The following is an 18,417-nucleotide window of genomic DNA, read 5'->3' as shown; positions in this document are numbered from 1 at the left end:
TAGCACCTCATACTAAAAAGGAAAAGTTACAGTAAAGAGAAAATTGTCTTACTGCCAACTGCAGTTAAAATACCTTGCTATTGTAAAGTGTACAAAACATACGACTACATGAATATATGGTCAGGGTCCTGCCCAGGGCCTTGAAAGGAGTCTGTGTAAGTGAAAGGCCCTGAAGTATAAGCTTCATTAGCGTCATCTAAAATTCTTGCTTCTCATTTCTTTTCATTGTTTCTCTTCACTCAAACTCAAGTCACTTCTCTGCTTCCACTCCCTACATTCTGACGACATTGAAATTGCTCTCTTGAATGCATTGACATTCAACTGCTTTTCCTCAATTCTGGTCCAACTTGGTCTTATCACATATTAGGTCATTGATCACATGCTCCTTGAAACTCCTCCTTCCTTTTGTTTTCTGGTGACTCCTTAGTTCCCTATTTGCCTTGTAGCCTTGCAGCCTTCCTTCTTTACTCTTTCCTGGCTTGTCTTTCTCTTTCACCTCCCACCTTATATGGATCCCTATAGTTCTTTTCTCTGCCTTCTATACTCATCGTCCTGTGAACTCCAGAGAGAACTCTCAGCTCTCATGGCTGTAGTTGTGATCTCTACCTGGATGATTTCTAAATCTCTAATTCTCATCTTAACTTTTTTGGATTGCTCCAATTTCATTTTCCCATCCATTTGAAGAACAGGCCTCTTCAATGTCTCACCACCACCTTAAAAATCAGATGTTCAAAACCTACTTCATCCTCATTCACCCCAATTTACCCCATGTGTACTATGCCATTTGTAACTACCTAATTATTTATTGGTCTCTGATTAGGTCATCTCCTAAAATACTATATAAGTTTATGAAGGCTTAGAAATGTATCCTCCTCTCCCTTCCTGCCCCTCTTCTCCTTCTCCCTCTCCTCCTTCTCTTCTTTCTTTGACTCCTAGATAGTGCTGATTATACAATTGATATTCAGTAAACATGTGCAGATTAAATAATATTTTCTAGAATGTTGAGAACAATTCTTGCAAAGAAAAAATTTCTTGCAAAGAATAGATCATTTTCATCCTTTTTTAAAAAAATTGACTTTGCAAGCTTAATACCTTTTAAACTTTCAGGAAATCTTAAAACATGGGGAAATAAGGAGAAAATCACTAAGATTTATGAAAATAATGACACATGCACAATGCTCCAATTGTTTGGTCCTTCATTAAGATGAGAAAATCTGTCAAACATTACCATCTGCCATCCAAAGAATTACAAAATTTAAAAACACACTCAAATTAAGTCAATTAATGACTCACAACAGGGATACAGGTTTGAAAGACAACACATTATATAATGAGTAATAAAGTATAAAACAATAGCAAGGCAGAGAAGAAAGAAGAGAAGAAGAGGGGAAGGGAATGGAGGACCGATGGTGATTACCCAGTTGCCATGTCACTGCCAAGACAAGAAGATGGGAGGGAGAGGATGACTAAATTATTCTCTGCCCTCATCATTAGCAACCCACTGTTGCTGAAAGTCAGGAAAGTGTTCAATTTCAGGAAGAGTTCTTGTGCTTCAATAATATGATGCTGTTTCATTTCTTAGTTAAATCTTCCATCAATGGTGGGGGGCAAAATGAAAAGGTTGGGAAGCCCCTAATTTACTCACAGAAACGTAGTTACATCCAAACAAAAGTGTCTGATCCATGGTTGTTCATATTTTCTCGGGAAATAACCCAGCCCTGAAAAAGAAAAATGCTTCTGAAAAGAACTGGATATTGATACTGCATAACCCAAACTGGACAGTAAAAACAATGAAAGTAATAGCTACCCTCTATTGAGTTCTTAAGATGTGCCAGACACCTTTAAGTGCTATATACAGTTACTATTTCATTGATCCACACAGAAAGTCTATGAATTAGGAATGATTATTATGCTAATATGACAGATGAGGAAAGTAAGGCACAGAGAAGTTAAGCAATTTGCCCAAGGTTACACAGTCTGAAAGTTTCAGAACCAGGATGTGAACCCAGGCAATCTGACTTCAGACTTCACATCTTAATGAATAAACTTTCATTCTTATTCTATGCTGATATACTATGGTGCATTTTAATCTATTTTAGGTGATTTTATTATTATATAGACAGAATAAGATGAATTAGTTGTATTATTAAAATACCAATAAAGCCCTCAAAATTCATAAAAGTAGGTATAACTATTATAATCACTTCAACTTTAATAAAGGAAACTGAAGCATAAAGGAACTATAACTGAAAACAATGTAAAATACTGACATACTTAGGAATTTATCATTTTTGTCTCCTAAGCAATCTTAGTTTGTATACCACTTTACAAATAAGTTAAAAACTTTAATAAGCTATGGTTTTGTCTATTTTGAAATTTAGCTCATTGTTGAAAATGAAAAAAATAGAAAGTATTTATTTTCTACTGTTACAGAAAATCTAAATAGGCAAATTCTATGTAGTACCTAAATTTAGAAGGTTTCTAAAGGATTTATGAGATTTTAAAGTGACTAGGAGCACCTGCCACAAGCTATCGTTAAAAGGTTTCCTTTTAGGCTGGACTTGATGGCTCACCCCTGTAATCCTCCCAAACACTTTAGAAGGCGGAGGTTGGTGGATTGCTTGAGCCCTGGAGTTTGAGATCAGCCTGGGCATATGGCAAAACCCCTTCTCTACGAAAAAATATATAAATTAGCCAGGCAAGGTGGCAGGCACCCATAGTCCCAACTACTCAAGGGCTGAGGTAGGAGAACCTGAGTCTGGGAGGTCGAAGTTGCGGTGAGTCATAATTGCACCATTGCACATCCCAGACAACAGAGGGAGGCCCTGTCTCAAAAAGAAAAAAAGTTTCCTTTTAATTCCCTTTAAATTGAACTAAAACTAATATATAATAAGCCAAATTGCTGATGATCTCCTATCTTAGTTTGGCCTCCTGCAGACACAGACCCTGAGATGAGGATTCAAGTGCAACCAGTTTGTTTGGGCGGAGGAGTGAGGAAATGAGACAAGGAGGGAGGGCAGCAATAAAGGATGTGGTATGAAGTCTGCTATCACCATGTGTGAGTGGGGCCTAATCCCACTGGGCAAATCCTGGTAGCCAGTATATACCATGTTCCTCAGAAGAGCGAGGGAGCTGGGACATTTACACACTAACTCCCATCAGCCCATTCCTTCAGGCATTGCATGAGGGCTGCTCTGGTGAGGGGCAACAATGCCGCCATTTGTCAAATCTGCCATATGGAGCGCAGAGTGAGCTCCAATAGCAAGAGAAAGCCCTTGGTGCAGGTGTTGGTGATGGGACATCCAGGAACATATGCTACACTTCTCCTCTGTGCTACTTTCCACTGTAAAAGGGACTATTTTTTCTATAAATTTTTACATTCAAACATCATCTACTCTTGGAAATAAGAAAATAAAAGATCAAATTATCCAACAATTAAACTTTTTTATCATGTTAGTTTATGTGAGGGCTTCACAGAAGCAATGCCTAGACTCCCTGTTTCAAGCTGCTCTGGATGATTAAACACATGGTGTCTTGTACAGAACAGTGGAGGAGGAGTTAGCAGGAAGATGTATGCCAGAAGCAAAATACACTGAGTGTATCCCTTATTGAAGATATCAGGACCGGGTGCCATGGCTCATACCTGTAATCCCAGCACTTTGGGAGGCTGAGGAGGGTGGGTTACTTGAGGCCAGGAGTTCAAGACCAGCTGGGCCAAAATGGTGAAACCCCGTCTCTACTAAAAATACAAACATTAGTCTGACGTGGTGGCATGCACCTGTGGTTCCAGCTACTTGGGAGGCCGAGGAAGGAGAATCACTTGAACCTGAGAGACAGAGGTTGCAATGAGCTGAGATCACACCACTACACTCTAGCCTAGGCAATAGAGCAAGACTCTGCATAAAATGTGCATATATATATATATATATATATATATATATATATACACACACACACACACACACACACACATTTACATCAGGATGCAGTCTGGAAAGTTTCTTCCTCTTCTAGCCCTTAGGTAAAATGATTGTTACTGTTTTGGATCTCATGGTCATCACAGGAAGCCATTTATCCTTCTTACTTTATCTATTGATGAACCCTAAAGTTCCGTGGGCCTTCAAATCCCATATTTATGAGGCAAGGGGATTTGCAGTCCTGAGAGAGGCCAGGTGGCTTATCATTGGTCTTAAACTGAGTTGATGATTTAACTTGAGCAGAGCTGACTCCATATCTGGTCATGGAGATGGGAAGATTTGGAGTAAGAAACCTGCTCCAGCTCACCCACTGTCCTCTAAGATATACACATTGCCATCCCCACTTGCCTTCAAATTTGTCTCATTCTTTCCTTTCTTTCACATAAACGTTCCCAAATTGGCCAAATGGCCAAATGGCCAAATGACCAAATAGATGTTTTTCTTCTTTAGTGTTCTTGCTTCCTTGTGGCTGTAGGTTAGGAGTTGCATGTACTTCTTCAGGAGTGAAAGATATGTAGTAATGAGATAAATCCTCATGTGATTAGAAGATGTAAAGGACATTTCAACCATCCCTACCTGCCCTTGTACCCTGTTTTTATTCATCTGTCTCTCAGCCATACACTCACATAGTTAGAAAAATAAATTTATTTGTATGTCTTATAGTTTGCCTCGTTTTTATTCATATTAAACTTTTTCTCAGGCTATATCTTGATGCTTTGTTCTGAAGCATCCTCACGGATTATCCAAACACAACTAATTAAAATTAATTTGAAAAATTAATTATAAAGATTTCCAAAGTTGAAAAAAATTCAAGAAATAAATGTCAGGCTTTTAACAACAACAACAATGAAAAAGGTGATGAAAATCAGGAAATCACATGCCTAAGTAAGAAGTATGCCTGGCAGGATTGCTCAGAAGATGAAAAAAAAAAGATTAACTATGAGATTTATATTTGTGCTTTGAAATTTGTCCCTAGCCTGAAATCAGATCTCTGTGTTTACTTAGCCATAAGATGGAATCACATTACACCTCCAGCTGATGACTCACGGGAAATACTGGATGATTTTTAAACTGAAAAATAAGCATAACATTCTTTTTCTGAGCATCCTGAAAGATAGGGAGATAAGAGAAGGAGGATGGAAAATATCTTCCCACAGTCACCACTCAATAATACTCATTAAGTTCTGAAGAAAACAGAAATGCTGATAGTTTTCTCTGGTCTGTACATGAGGAAGTGTGAAAGGATGCTGTTACATTGTAACTGCATTTGTCTGGAGGTTTTCTTCCCAGCTGTAACTCCAGGACGTATGTACAAGTGTGAATATATGCATGTATGTGAGTGTGTGTATGTAAAGGGGAAAGGTATAGTCATAGAACTCGGAAAATGAAACATGAATATTTATAACCAGGCTTCTTATGTATTTCTCTTTCATATCTTTGGAGAGAAACATCATAAAGACAGAAAATATATAAACACACAGATGATTATAATAGAAGAGCAATATACAGCAAAAGTATCAGGGTTGCATATTGCAATTTTGCATAATCCAAGCATTACATTAAATAATCATCCTTTGCTAGAAAAACATGCATTCCTATAAAAATTAGAGTACAACATATGCATGCTACAGTGTTTTAATTGCATCAAGAATACTGGTAATCAGCAAATATTGATTGGACTTAAGATTGCCAAGAATATCCTGCCAATTTAGGGTTTATTGATTTACTTTGCTTGGTTGTTTAGTTTAAGATGTTTCAATTATTTATTTAATGCTCTTGTTAATTTTATCTGCACCACATGTCTCTTTGTCTATAGTCTAGTTGACACTGACTCTTAGGCATGTACTAAGACAGAGAATGTGTTCTATTTATATGCAGGCATGTTACCTCTACAGTGTACTTAGATACTCAAGTCAGACAAAAGCATGAACACCAAATTTTGGTTTCCTGGTGAACACTCATATTCTCCTTTTATGTCATATTATAAACTGAGGCTTGATATTCAAGGAGTACACAGGGAATCTGGACCCTTAAATATGAATAAAATATTATGACAAGGTAATAGCAACTTGATAGACATTCATACTTGCCAGGGATATCTTAAAATAGTGGAAAATTGCCGTAACTACATCTAATAGTAATTCAATTACTTAGAAATTTAAATTAATGACACAAGCAAAAGAACAAATTATCAGATTATTCTGGCATTACATAGAGACATTGAGATCTGTAGATAGAAAATGTAGCATGTTCTTACCCTATAAAATATAATCCCCTGAATCTACAGACTAATATTGTCCAATAGAACTATCTGTAATTATGAAAATGTTCTATAATCTATTCCATCCGCTACAGTGGTCACTAGCTACATGTGACACTTGGAATGTAGCTAGTACAATGGATGAACTGCATTTTAAATTTTAGTTAATTTTGATTAATTTAAATTTAAATATCCTCCTAGGGTTAGTATTTTTGCAATATGTATATTCAATAGTATCAAGCATAATGCCTGGCTCGAGATAAGTGTTTTATAAATATTTCAGTCTTTGTCATTCTTTCTCTGATATTCAGAATCACATTTTAAAACTGTCTATTGCATGATTGATAATTAGTTTATGAATATATATCAGTTTAGAAAAACTTCAGTTATCACATATCATAGAATACCACATTTATGGAAGATTAAACCCTAGGGATATTTACTGTATTTTTCCAAGGTTTTATCAACAGTTTAAAAATGTCTTTCTTCCCTTTGGTTTCACCATTGTCAGCCTGTTGGACTTTCATCCATTTACCTAAGTGAAAGAGCAGGTAAGGTACTTTTACTTACCATCACAAGATAGCTGCTGTAGCTCCAGGCATTATATCTTCATATAATTGTCCCTAGGTATAAAAATGTATCCACGGCAATTGTGTCATCCCTAGCTAGAGAGACCAGAAAAAGGAATGTCTGGGAAAGGAGAAGAGAGATTTCATGATTGGCTTAGACAATTCATCACTTGGGGCAGAGTATATTGCTATCCAAACAAAATTGGAATCTTGTTGGGAAAGAGAGACATGGCTCTTGAATAGGCTTAGGGAACGTCTGCCCCTGTCTTGCATTTTTACTCATGACTGTATTTTCCTTGAAGGAAGAAATAACATCTTTATCCCCCAGAGTGCACAGTGGTCTTAAAAACATAGCAGTCACTCAGTAATTATGTGTTTGATGGTTGAATCCTTAACTGGTGTTTGGGACATTTCCTATGCCCTCAAATTATGTCTTTATTTTAGGTGCTTTTCAGAGTCACAAATAGCTACCTATTTTGTAAATATGAAAAGTTCAGGCCGCGTGTGGTAGCTTACACCTGCAATCCCAGCACTTTGAGAGGCCAAGATGAGTAGATCACTTTGAACTCAGGAGTTTGAGACCAGCCTGGGCAACATGGCAAGACTATGTCTCTATAAAAAATACAAAAAATGGTCCAGGTGTGGTAGCTTGTGCCTGTGGCCCCAGCTACTTGGGAGGCTGAGGTGGGAGGATCGCTTGAGTCTGAGAAGCAGAGGTTGCATGAGCCAAGATCATGCTACTGCACTCCAGCCTTGGCGAGAGAGCAAGACTCTTGTCTCAAATAAATAAATAAATAAATAAATAAATAAATAAATAAATATTTAAAGAAGTTCAGCAGCACACTGAGCTAACAGACACATAAATTTAACACACTTTGTATAGATTTCTACAGAACTCAGAAGCCAAAATACAAATTTTGAGACTGAGATTGTTTTTATTACATCTGCCAGATGTAAACATTATGTACTCAGCTAAACTAAGAGTCCTTTAATTATCTTTTTCAGGAAGCCTTGCTGAGGGTGTAGATCCTAAAGCTACCACCCAGAGCAGCTTCCTGATGCCTCATGCTTCTTTATAACAAGAGTCAATCCCAAATAACAGTTCCTCTATCCATACATTATAGTATTTGTCTGAACACAAAGTAATTAATACCTCCATCAAGTAAAATCTCTGATTGCATCATATGGTCTGAGCTACTCTCAGGTCACTCATCCATCTGGTTGGATTGATTTTGCCATTTGCCAGCATGTGGGTTTGTGTGTGTAGTGAGGGGTGTGTGGGACAGCAGAGGATTGTTGGGTGTTCGGAGTAACACGTTACCACATGTGCATGGTCAGGTTTGTAATGTGCACCCTATCACTCCACCACTGTGCTCAAGCAAGAAAAAGACAGTTGCTCCTGGTCACAACATTCTTGGGTTTCAATTCTGATACATCCCTATTTTGGTGTCTCCAGAGAGCATCAAGCATGGAAGATATACATGTTTTACAATTAACTGGGTGAAAAGCTATAGCCTAGCAATTCCTCAGCTCTGAAAGTAAAATTCTACAGTTTATAGAAATAATGACAACTCCAGATGAAAGTTACACAGAGCTTTTGAGCCAGTGGGGAGAAAACTACAGAAAAATGCATGCAAAATAGTCTCAGTCTATATGTGTATTCCCAAATTATGTATATGCAGATTACTTTGTACATAATCCCCAAACATTGGAATGGAAAGTGAAAAATTCCAAAAATCATCCACATTATTTGGTTATATGACATTGCACCCAGATGTTTTGCATCCAACTTTTTACTTTTCTTTCAACTGTTTTGAAATTACATACATGTGATAAACAAATCTTCACAGATAAAAGGAGGACTGGTCCAATTTATACTGTAATTAATCCCAAAGATAGAAAATATTTAACCCAGAGTTTTTGGATTGTCTGAAGTTGCTGTTTATAAGACTGTCCTAAGAAGTCACTGAGGAGACATAGATTGCATAGCAGACACTCTGCAACTCATGAAAAGCCATTCCGTATGTATGTTGAAATAAAATACATGAAATAAAATAGGATATAGATACTTCACACAAGCCAAACGTAGAACTTGCAGTGAATATCACTCAACAACCAATGAGAGTTGTGCCAACCATAAGTTTTACTCTTTAATCAGCTATTTCAGTATACCTTTTAGTTTAGTTTTGTTTTCCATGAAGAAAAAATGAAAACCTAAACTAGAATGAGCACTTAATATGCTCTCCTCATAGGGGCTACACTTAAATTAACAACTGTAGCTGCCAAGCTGGGTGGGGAGTATGGGGTGATGCAGGTGCAGAGAGGACGATCAAAAGTGTTCACTTTGCTATTTGCTACTGTTGGCTCTGATTCATTTTCTTAGACCCATTTAACCCATGCCAATGTTTACCACTGAGGGTGTCAGAGGGCATTAGGGCAGTCAGTATAGTGTTGGCGTGGAGGTTCTGAATGGGTTGAAATTCTGTTCCACTAGGGTTGGCAAACTGTCTGTGCTTGGCAGCTTGGGTAAATTGCTTAACTTTTCTAAGTCTCAGTTTCCTTTTGTGTAAATTAGCATAATAACAGTAATTATTTTATAAGATTATGGGCAGACTGAACAAAATAATCATAATAGGCCGGGTATGGTGGCTCACGCCTTTAATCCCAGCACTTTGAGGGGCCAACACAGGGGGATTCCTTGATTTCAGGAGTTCTAGACCAGCCTGGGCAACATAGGGAGATGCTGTCTCTACAAAAAATTTTAAAATTAGCCAGACATGGTGGCACACACCTGTAGTTCTAGCTACTCAGGAGGCTGAGATGGGAGGATTGCTAGAGTTCAGCAGGTTGAGGCTACAGTGAGCAGTGATCGCACCACTGTACTTCAGTCTAGGCAATGAAGTGAGACTCTGTCTCAAAAAACAAATAAAAAGTAAAAATAAAATCATATACGTTGGAGTCCCCCTTATCCATGGGGAACATATTCCAAGACCTCCATGGATGTCTGAAATCATGGGTAGTATGGAGCGCTATATACATTCTGTTGTTTCCTATATATACATACCTATGATAAAGTTCAATGTCTAAATTAGGCACAGTAAGGGGTTACTAACAATATTAATGTCTAAATTAGGCACAGTAAGGGGTTACTAACAATAACCAAGAGTGAAACAGAACAATTATAACAATATAGTGTAATAAAACTTATGTAGATGTGGTTGGTCTCTCACTCTCAAAATACCTTTTTTTTTTTTTTTTTTTTTTGAGGTGGAGTTTTGCTCTTGTCACCCAGGCTGGAGTGCAGTGGTGCTATCTCGGCTGACTGCAACCTCCACCTCCCGGGATCAAGCGATTCTCCTGCCTCAGTCTCCTGAGTAGCTGGGACTACAGGCGCCCACCACCACACCCAGCTACCTTTTTTTGTATTAGTAGAGACAGGGTTTCACCATGTTGGCCAGGTTAGTCTTGAACGCCTGACTTCAGGTGATCCACCCGCCTTGGCCTCCCAAAGTGCTGGGATTACATGCATAAGCCACCGCGCCCGGCCTCAAAGTATCTTATTGTACTGTTCTCACCCTTTTTCTTATGGTAGAGAAGGGATAAAGCAGAAGGGTGTGAAATTTCATTTGCTACTCAGAATTGCATGCAATTTAAAACTTATGAACTGTTTATTTCTGAAATTTCCCATTTAATATCATCAGACTGCAGTTGACCATGAAAACCATTGAAACCACAGAAAGCTAAACTGTGGATAATGGGGAAAGTGCTTAGCTCATGGTAAACTCTACAAATGTCAACTACTGTTAATATTATTTTAGTTATAGTGGTAATAGGAGAGAGGGGTACAAAAGGGAGTGTTTTATAGCCTATTCCAGACATCAGTCAGCCATTTATTTCTTCATTCAAAAGAAGTATACAGATTGTCATATTGCATGCCCACTATATTGAGGTAGACATAACTGCTTTGGGAACAACACAAGATCTTGGTAAGATTCTCAAATAGGGAATGTTTGTGTCTAAAACCTTCTCACTCTTTCAGTTGTCCTCATCTAGAGCAGCGGTCCCCATGGTTTGGGGATGATTCAAATGCATTCCATTTATCATTAGAGTCTCATAAGGAGCACGGAACCTAGATTCCTCACATGCAGCAATTCACAACAGGGTTTGCCCTCCTCTGAGAATCTAACGCCCACTGATCTGACAGGAGGCAGAGCTCAGGCGGTAATGTTTACTGGCCTGCAACTCACAGGGACCAGTAGCTTTCCACCGCCCAGGAATTAGGGATCCCTGGTCTAGAGTACTGTTATCCCCACTGCCCTGGTGGTTCAGAATCACTCACTGGAGTTTACCTTAACAGACAAACTGTCACCTCAGTCATCCCCACTAGAAGTCTCCTGGGCAAGCTCCCATTTCCTCAGGTAGTTTTTTGGTGACTGGCTTGATTAATGCTAAGGTGTTAAATTTTCTGGTCAGTGTGTGCATGTTCTTAACTCTTTCAGGGAATAAGCTTGCATTTCAAGAGGAGCACTGTAGTGACACCATGCCTGACACAATGGAGTCCTTCTCATGCTGGAATTTCAGAGCTCAGAGTGGGCCCATGCGACAAAGACTCTGGGGAAGATAAGATGTTCCACATTTCACAAATCAAATCCCACAGGCAGTTCTGTCTACATACAGGGATGGCTTGGCAAGAAGTAATGAGGTCCTGTTGAAAACTGAAAGAGCAGAGAGTGTAGTTGGAGAGATAAGAAATGTATCAATTAGACAATGATGGACTAAAACCCAATGGATGATAATATTGTTCTGAGAGCATATTTTTTTTTTTTTTAGTAATGATAACTGATGTGTATTGAATGCTCACTCTGTAAAAGCATATTTTATTGTGGTAAAACACACATTAACATAAAATTTACCATTAGTGTTATTTGGTATATTCACAGTGTTGTACAACCATCACCACTATCTAGTTACAGAACATTTTCATCCATCCAAAAGGAAACCCCATGCCCATTACACTTCTCTTTCTCCCTATCCTCTGGCAACTACTAATTGGCATTTTGTCTCAATGGATTTGCTTATTCTGGATATTTCATATGAATCAAATCAAACAATATGTGGCTTTCTGGGTTTCTTACTTCCTTTACTTAGCATGATGTTTTCAAGGTTCATCTATGTTGTAGCATGTATCAGTACTTCATGCCTTTTTATGGCTGAATAATGTCCCATTTTATAGATATACCACATTTTGTTTATGTCCGTCAGTTGGTGAACACTTGGTTTGCTTCTATCTTTTGTCTATTGTGAATAGTACTCCTCTGAACACTCATGCACACATTTTCATTTGGGCGCCTGTTTTCAGTCATTTGTGGTATACACTCAGGAATGGAATTGCTAGGTCATACATAATTCGATATTTAACTGATTGAGGAACCAACAAGTTGTTTTTCAGTTTCCAAGTTACATTACCTCCAGCAATGCATGAGGTTTCTAATTTCTCCACACCCTCACCAGACTTGTTATTTTACATTTTCCAAAAAATCCTAGCCATTCTAGGTGGTGCAAAGTGATACCTCATTTTGGTTCTGATTTGCATTTCCTTAATGACTAATGAGGTTGAACAATGTTTCATACATTTGGTGGCCAGTTGTATAGCTTTGTAATATAATTTTAAATTCTTTACCTCATGTAATTATTACCACAGACTTGACAGGTATTTTTTAGATAAGTAAACCCAGGCTTTATAGATAAGGTGAAATAAATTGTTGAAAGTCAGGCAGAATCCAGTTCAAACCCATATATTTAACCCTCTGGGAATGGGGGAAATAAGCCCAAAAAGTGATGGGCTTGCATTATAAAGAGTACCTAGTCCTCTCGGGTTAAGAAAGACCTCCAAGGACAGTGTCATTTCAATAAAGTCATGTGAGAAGCAACTGATCTGGGAAGCAAGGCATCCAGAGGAGAGGCCACACACAGCTGGGTCTCTGCACCAGTTGCTCAATGTGTTAACCCGAGGCATTCAGCTTTCACAAAAGGGGCTTTGGGAGCCTCTAAGGCCATTGAAAACTTATTTTTATTTAACAGCAGCAACAGCAGCAGCAACTGACACCACCTATCATAATTACACAAAGATCTAATATCTTCCATAAAATACCATTTTATTTCACTAACTAGGTCACTATAGTCAGAATGTAAAAGATGAAGAAGTTAGACTTATATAACCCACTAGGAACAAAATCCAGTGTTTCAAAGAGTTTCTGATCACTTAGGATATTCAAAGAGCTTTGATATGGGACTGGTGAATAAAGAACATATGTCCTGGGACCAGTGCTTTCGTAATGCACAGACTGACCTGACAGCCCATGAGAAGGGAGTCTGTGTACCAAGATGTGACACACATATCACCTATATGGATGCTATATACAAAGACATGCCATTGGCACACCACCTATTATTAGCAACTGCTAAGACTTTACAAATGTCTTGTGATTACTCTGCCATTGATTATATAATTTGGAAATTAAATAATGCACAAATAATAAAGAAAGTTCCTACAAAGTGCCATGATTTAGTGGCTTCTAGGTAGAGCACTCCATGGTAAAAAGATGCCTAATGTCACATGGAGATTGAGCCAAATGTAGGATTTTAAGTTCTGGTCTATTTTATTCCAAATACTGAATAATATTTCACTCTCTATGAGGTAGTATTAAAGTGATGTATGGCAGGACATTGTAAACTAGAAGCAAACAGAATCAAATATACTTCAGAACTAGTTAGAGAAACCAAAGGTTTAAATGTTGGGTAACTTTAAAGTGCATTAGTGAATCACATTAACGGGACAAAGCTCGCTGCCTGTGCTCTGTGGGAGCACTGTATTTTCCGAGGTACTTGTGTAAGTAACACTGTCACATACCTTAAGCCATGTGGGGTGTTTTCATTAGCACGCAGAGGCAAATCTCTAGCAACACTATAGCTTTCTGTTTACTTTAAAAGAAGTGCAAAGTATAAATGTTTACCAAATCTGGACTAGACTGCCTGGTCTCCAAACGAGTTTGGCTGTGATTTCTGTTTTCTTAAATGTGTTTTGATATGAGTAGAGCAATGGCACAGAAAAGAGCAAGATTCACTCAGATTCTTTTTTCCTATGATCTCTGCTTCCCAGAGGAAAGGTGAGGAAATTGGCAGGAATTTTCCTATCAAGACTGGTGTCTGTGTAACATCACTTGTGTTAAGTATACAGCATTATGTTTTTAATAAATACTTTTCAAAGCCAGCGATTTTAAAAAAACATTTTCTTCAAGAATCTTCTCTCCTCATTAAAAAAAATAATAATAAAATAACCTCTCAGCAGAAGTAACATTTATGTTAAAAAGAGGCATTACTGAAACAACTGGGAAGCATTTGCTGGTGCCAGGCCTATATCGGCAGCATTTGTTTCCTGAAGAGTGTGAGGAGATAAAGTGAGCTCTTTTGTCCTCTCCATCCAAAATACACATGACTCAAAACCTTGTCTCAGTGCAGGGCTTAATCAAAGACGGGACCAAACCATGAATGCACAGATCATTCCCAACAAGCTCTTTCCATATATGACTGGCTGTGGCATGGAGGGTGTAATCGAGCTGAATTGACTTGAACTCCCTGGAGGTTATAAAAATGTATGAACTGTCAGAAGCAGTTTTACATGTGTGTTTGAACTATGCAATTCCAAATTCAAAAAATAAAATGATAGTCTACACTGAAGTTTATGAAAAATTAGAAGAAGTAAACATTACTGGCTTTTAAAAATCTTCTGACCCCTAAAACATATTTCACTAAGAGTTGCACACAATATAAACATGACCAAGGGTTTATCTCTTTGATGCTAGTCAAAAAGAGCTACGTTTTTTCTTTTACTTTTATATCATTTTAGTCTAACTTTATCGTATTTTTCTGGTTATAGATAGAAAATATAAACATTGTTAAAAAATAAAAAGGGGAAAAATACATTGCAGAAATTATAACCCCAATTATAACAAATTTTAATGTTTTTGTCTATTTTTCTAGTTTCTTGTCTATGTTTGCACGAATGCATATGCGTAATATCTAGATATTTACTTGGAAAGTTGAATTTACATCTTAAATACTTTTTGTCTCCAGTTTCACTCAACATTATAAAATGAGATATTAACATGTCACTAAATACTTTTTGAGCATAAGATTTTAAATGGCTACACAATATTTTTTAACAAATTCAACAGTATTGAGCATGTAGGTTGTTTTTAATTTTTTGTTCTTGTAAGTGATACAGTGATAAGTATTTTGATACATAAATTTTGGATCCTATCTCTGATTATTTTCTTTTGATAGATTCTGGAATTGGAATTGGTGAGTAAAATATAAACCTTTTAAAAGTTCATATGTTTTTCCCTTACTGTTTTGAATAAATGTAAGTTGCATTAACTCCCACCACTGGTGGAAAAGAATGGGCCTATTTGTTGCAACACATTTTCATCCAGATTTAATTATTAACATTTTAAAAATACTTTCTGGTTTGATATGCCAAAAAATAGCACCACTAGCCAGGCATGGTGGGTCACGCCTGTAATGCCAGCACTTGAGGAGGCCAAAGTGAAAGGATCACTTGAGGCCAGGAGTTTAACACCAGCCCGGGCAACACAGCGAGACCTCTATCTCTACAAAACATTAAAAAAAAAGAAAGAAAGAATGAGCCAGACATGGTGTCATGCACCTGTACTCCCAGCTACTTGGGAGGCTGAGGTGAGAGGATCACTTGAGCCTGGAGTTTTGAGGCTGTCATGAGCTATGATTACGCCATTGCACTCCAGCTGTAGCCTGGGTGACAGCGTGAGACCCTGTCTCTAAAACTAATAATAATGACAGTAATTGGAAGAGTATCAGTTTGTATGTTTTCTTTCAAAAATTGTTTATTTCCTTTGCCTATTTTTTGTTGTTAATTTGATATTTTTCTTCATTTTTGGGTTTTAAACTAAAAATAAATGCTCATTATAAAACTCAAATGAATTATAATTATGTACAATAAAAATATCAAAATTACCCTTCACTTCTACCCCAACAGAATCGTATGCATATTTTTATGCAATTACATTTACTTTTACAAAATACACAGACCTACAGGCATGTCTATAAGATATTTTTTAAACATAAATTAGATCACTTGCTTTTTTACTTAAAAGTATATTATGGACTTATTTACTTGTCAGTCATCAAAATTTCTCACTCATTTAAAAAGTCTATAGTAGCATTATGAAATTTGGACGTTGCATAGTTTATTTCACCACTTATTTGTTTGTGTACATCCTTGTATGTACGTTTTTATGCTCATTGTGAATAAGACTCTGGCCTATTTATATGCATCTTCTCTCTAACTGAATGTAAAGCATGGATCTAACTTTACACTTAGTCCTTTTCTGAGGGAAGAGGTTTCTCTTTTGCAGACTGAGAACACAGTTCTTACAAACTATCAAGTAGAATCAAGGGCAAAATAACAAGCTCTGGTAAGCTCCATTCTCCATACTCAGAAATGACAGAAGAGGATTCCTGGAAAAGCTGCAGAAGGTATCTCTCAACCTTCTCCCACTCCATTGTCATTCTGAAATCAGAGAACATGAGCATAGCTAGTCACAGCACTAGTGGGGAGGAGGGGACTGAGTCACCCTCCTGCTGCACATCGCTGCTGAAATAGTGGCTTAATGCCTTAGCTGTTGAGCAGGTTGCCACTGGCCACACTGGCCAATCTGGCCCTATTTCTAGTGTAAAAAGCTCAAACAGCCTGTACAGAGAGTAGGCTCTTGGTTTCTGCCTCCAGGAGATAGTTTCAAGGTCAAAAAGCCTCTAGAGGGCAGAGGAAGGAGAAGCTGCCAGGTTCAGTTTCATTTTACCTCTTGCCTCTGAGCATTCTCAGACTGGACTTTCAGTAGAACTGCTTCAACCACTTGCTCAGCCTGCCTCAGGTGAGCATGATGGATGGATGCCCTGTCATGCAGATCTATCATTCACAAATTCTTACTCCTGGAAATCCTGGCGGGAGTGTGGAGGGGATCTCCTACAAAATCCATTCATTCATCCATTCATTCATCAATCATACATTTATTAAGTAGCTCCATAATTTTAGTTTCAGACATCTTGTTGGGCAGCAGGGACAGAATAAGCTAAAAACATGGTATTTGCTTTTGAGAAGCTCGTTATCTATTATAAAGGGATAGATGTGAACAAATGATTATAATATCACACGGTTGGTGCTAGGTCAAGAGTGTGTATAGAATGGGGGAGGCACAAGACAGGAAGTGAGTTATATTATTTCTACTTGAGGGGTGAGGAGACTAGGAAAGGGGTCATGGAGGAGGTGCTGCTGAACCCTGGTATGTTGGTCTTTCCAAACACTGACTTCCAGTGCATCCCTTAAGCTATGTCTGACCTCAGAGCCAGGTACTAATGGTTGCCAGGGCAAATGTCCATTAGCTAAGCATGGCCACCCCAGAGCCCAAGGTTGTGGATAAGCATCTAGCCCATGGAAAGCTTCCTAAACTAGAGACAAGTCCAAGCCTAGGAATACAGTGTCTCCAGGTCAAAGATTCAACCCTCAGAGAGGACATGAATTTGAACCTATGATGGAGTTTCATTTGGCCTTTGCTGTCCACACCCTCCTGTAGATCGGAAAGGCCTTAGTTCCACTGTCAAGGCTTACAGTAATGAGAGCCCAAAAATGTTATTTAGGGCAAGAATGCCATCAAGGTGAGGGATTTCTTAAAAATAATACTTTTCTGTTTAATTTTATGAGTAAAATATGGTTATTAAAAATTTGAATATGTTAGACCCTCATTAATAAAATCTACTTTATTTTAAAAATTAAACTTCTATCTATTAACAAACTAATTTCAAATAATTAAACCTAGTATCATGGAGCAGACATGCTGTAGAGAGTGGAATCTGGAGTCTATTATGTTTGTCACAGAAAGAACACTCCCACACACCACTCATGTGTCTGTGGACAGGAACCTCCAGCTGCAGCAGTCAGCACTGGGGGCACAGACACATTCACAAGGGCCCCGAGCCCCTGGATCTTCCAGTGTGACCTCTGAAGCCCCAAACAGCTTTGGCCAACAATAGAGACAAGAGTGTTCACACCTGCCATGTTCTGATTAGCCCATTTCAACCCCTACCTATTCAATGTGACCACTGGGGTGTTTAGAAGCCACCCTCCTGGGGAGGTCACCTAGAAAACGGTGATCCTGTTCAGAGGCAGTGACAGACAGGCCTCTTGCTGTACTGCCTTATAGTTGAGACGATAGGAATTGACTTGATTGCCCGAGCTCAAATTCCAGCATTGCCATTGACCAGCTGTGGGACCTAGAGTTAAGTTGTCCAGCCTCCTTTTTCCAATGTCCTTATCTGTGAAGTGGAGATACTAATAAAATCTTATTCAAGGGTTTTGAAGAGTATGCCATGTCTTCTAGGCCTTAGATCAGGGCCTGATACATAAGAAGCCTTCAGCAAATGTTGATTCTGATAAGCAGGTTGAGGCTTGAAGGTGCCTATCAGAGCTTTTGGAGCATGCTAGCTTTATACTTTCAAAGATTATAAAGGGAACCTGCCA

Source organism: Macaca nemestrina, chromosome 5 (assembly GCF_043159975.1).
Source record: "Macaca nemestrina isolate mMacNem1 chromosome 5, mMacNem.hap1, whole genome shotgun sequence".
In the NCBI taxonomy this organism is placed as follows: Eukaryota; Metazoa; Chordata; class Mammalia; order Primates; family Cercopithecidae; genus Macaca; species Macaca nemestrina.
This window is presented reverse-complemented; position numbering follows the sequence as displayed.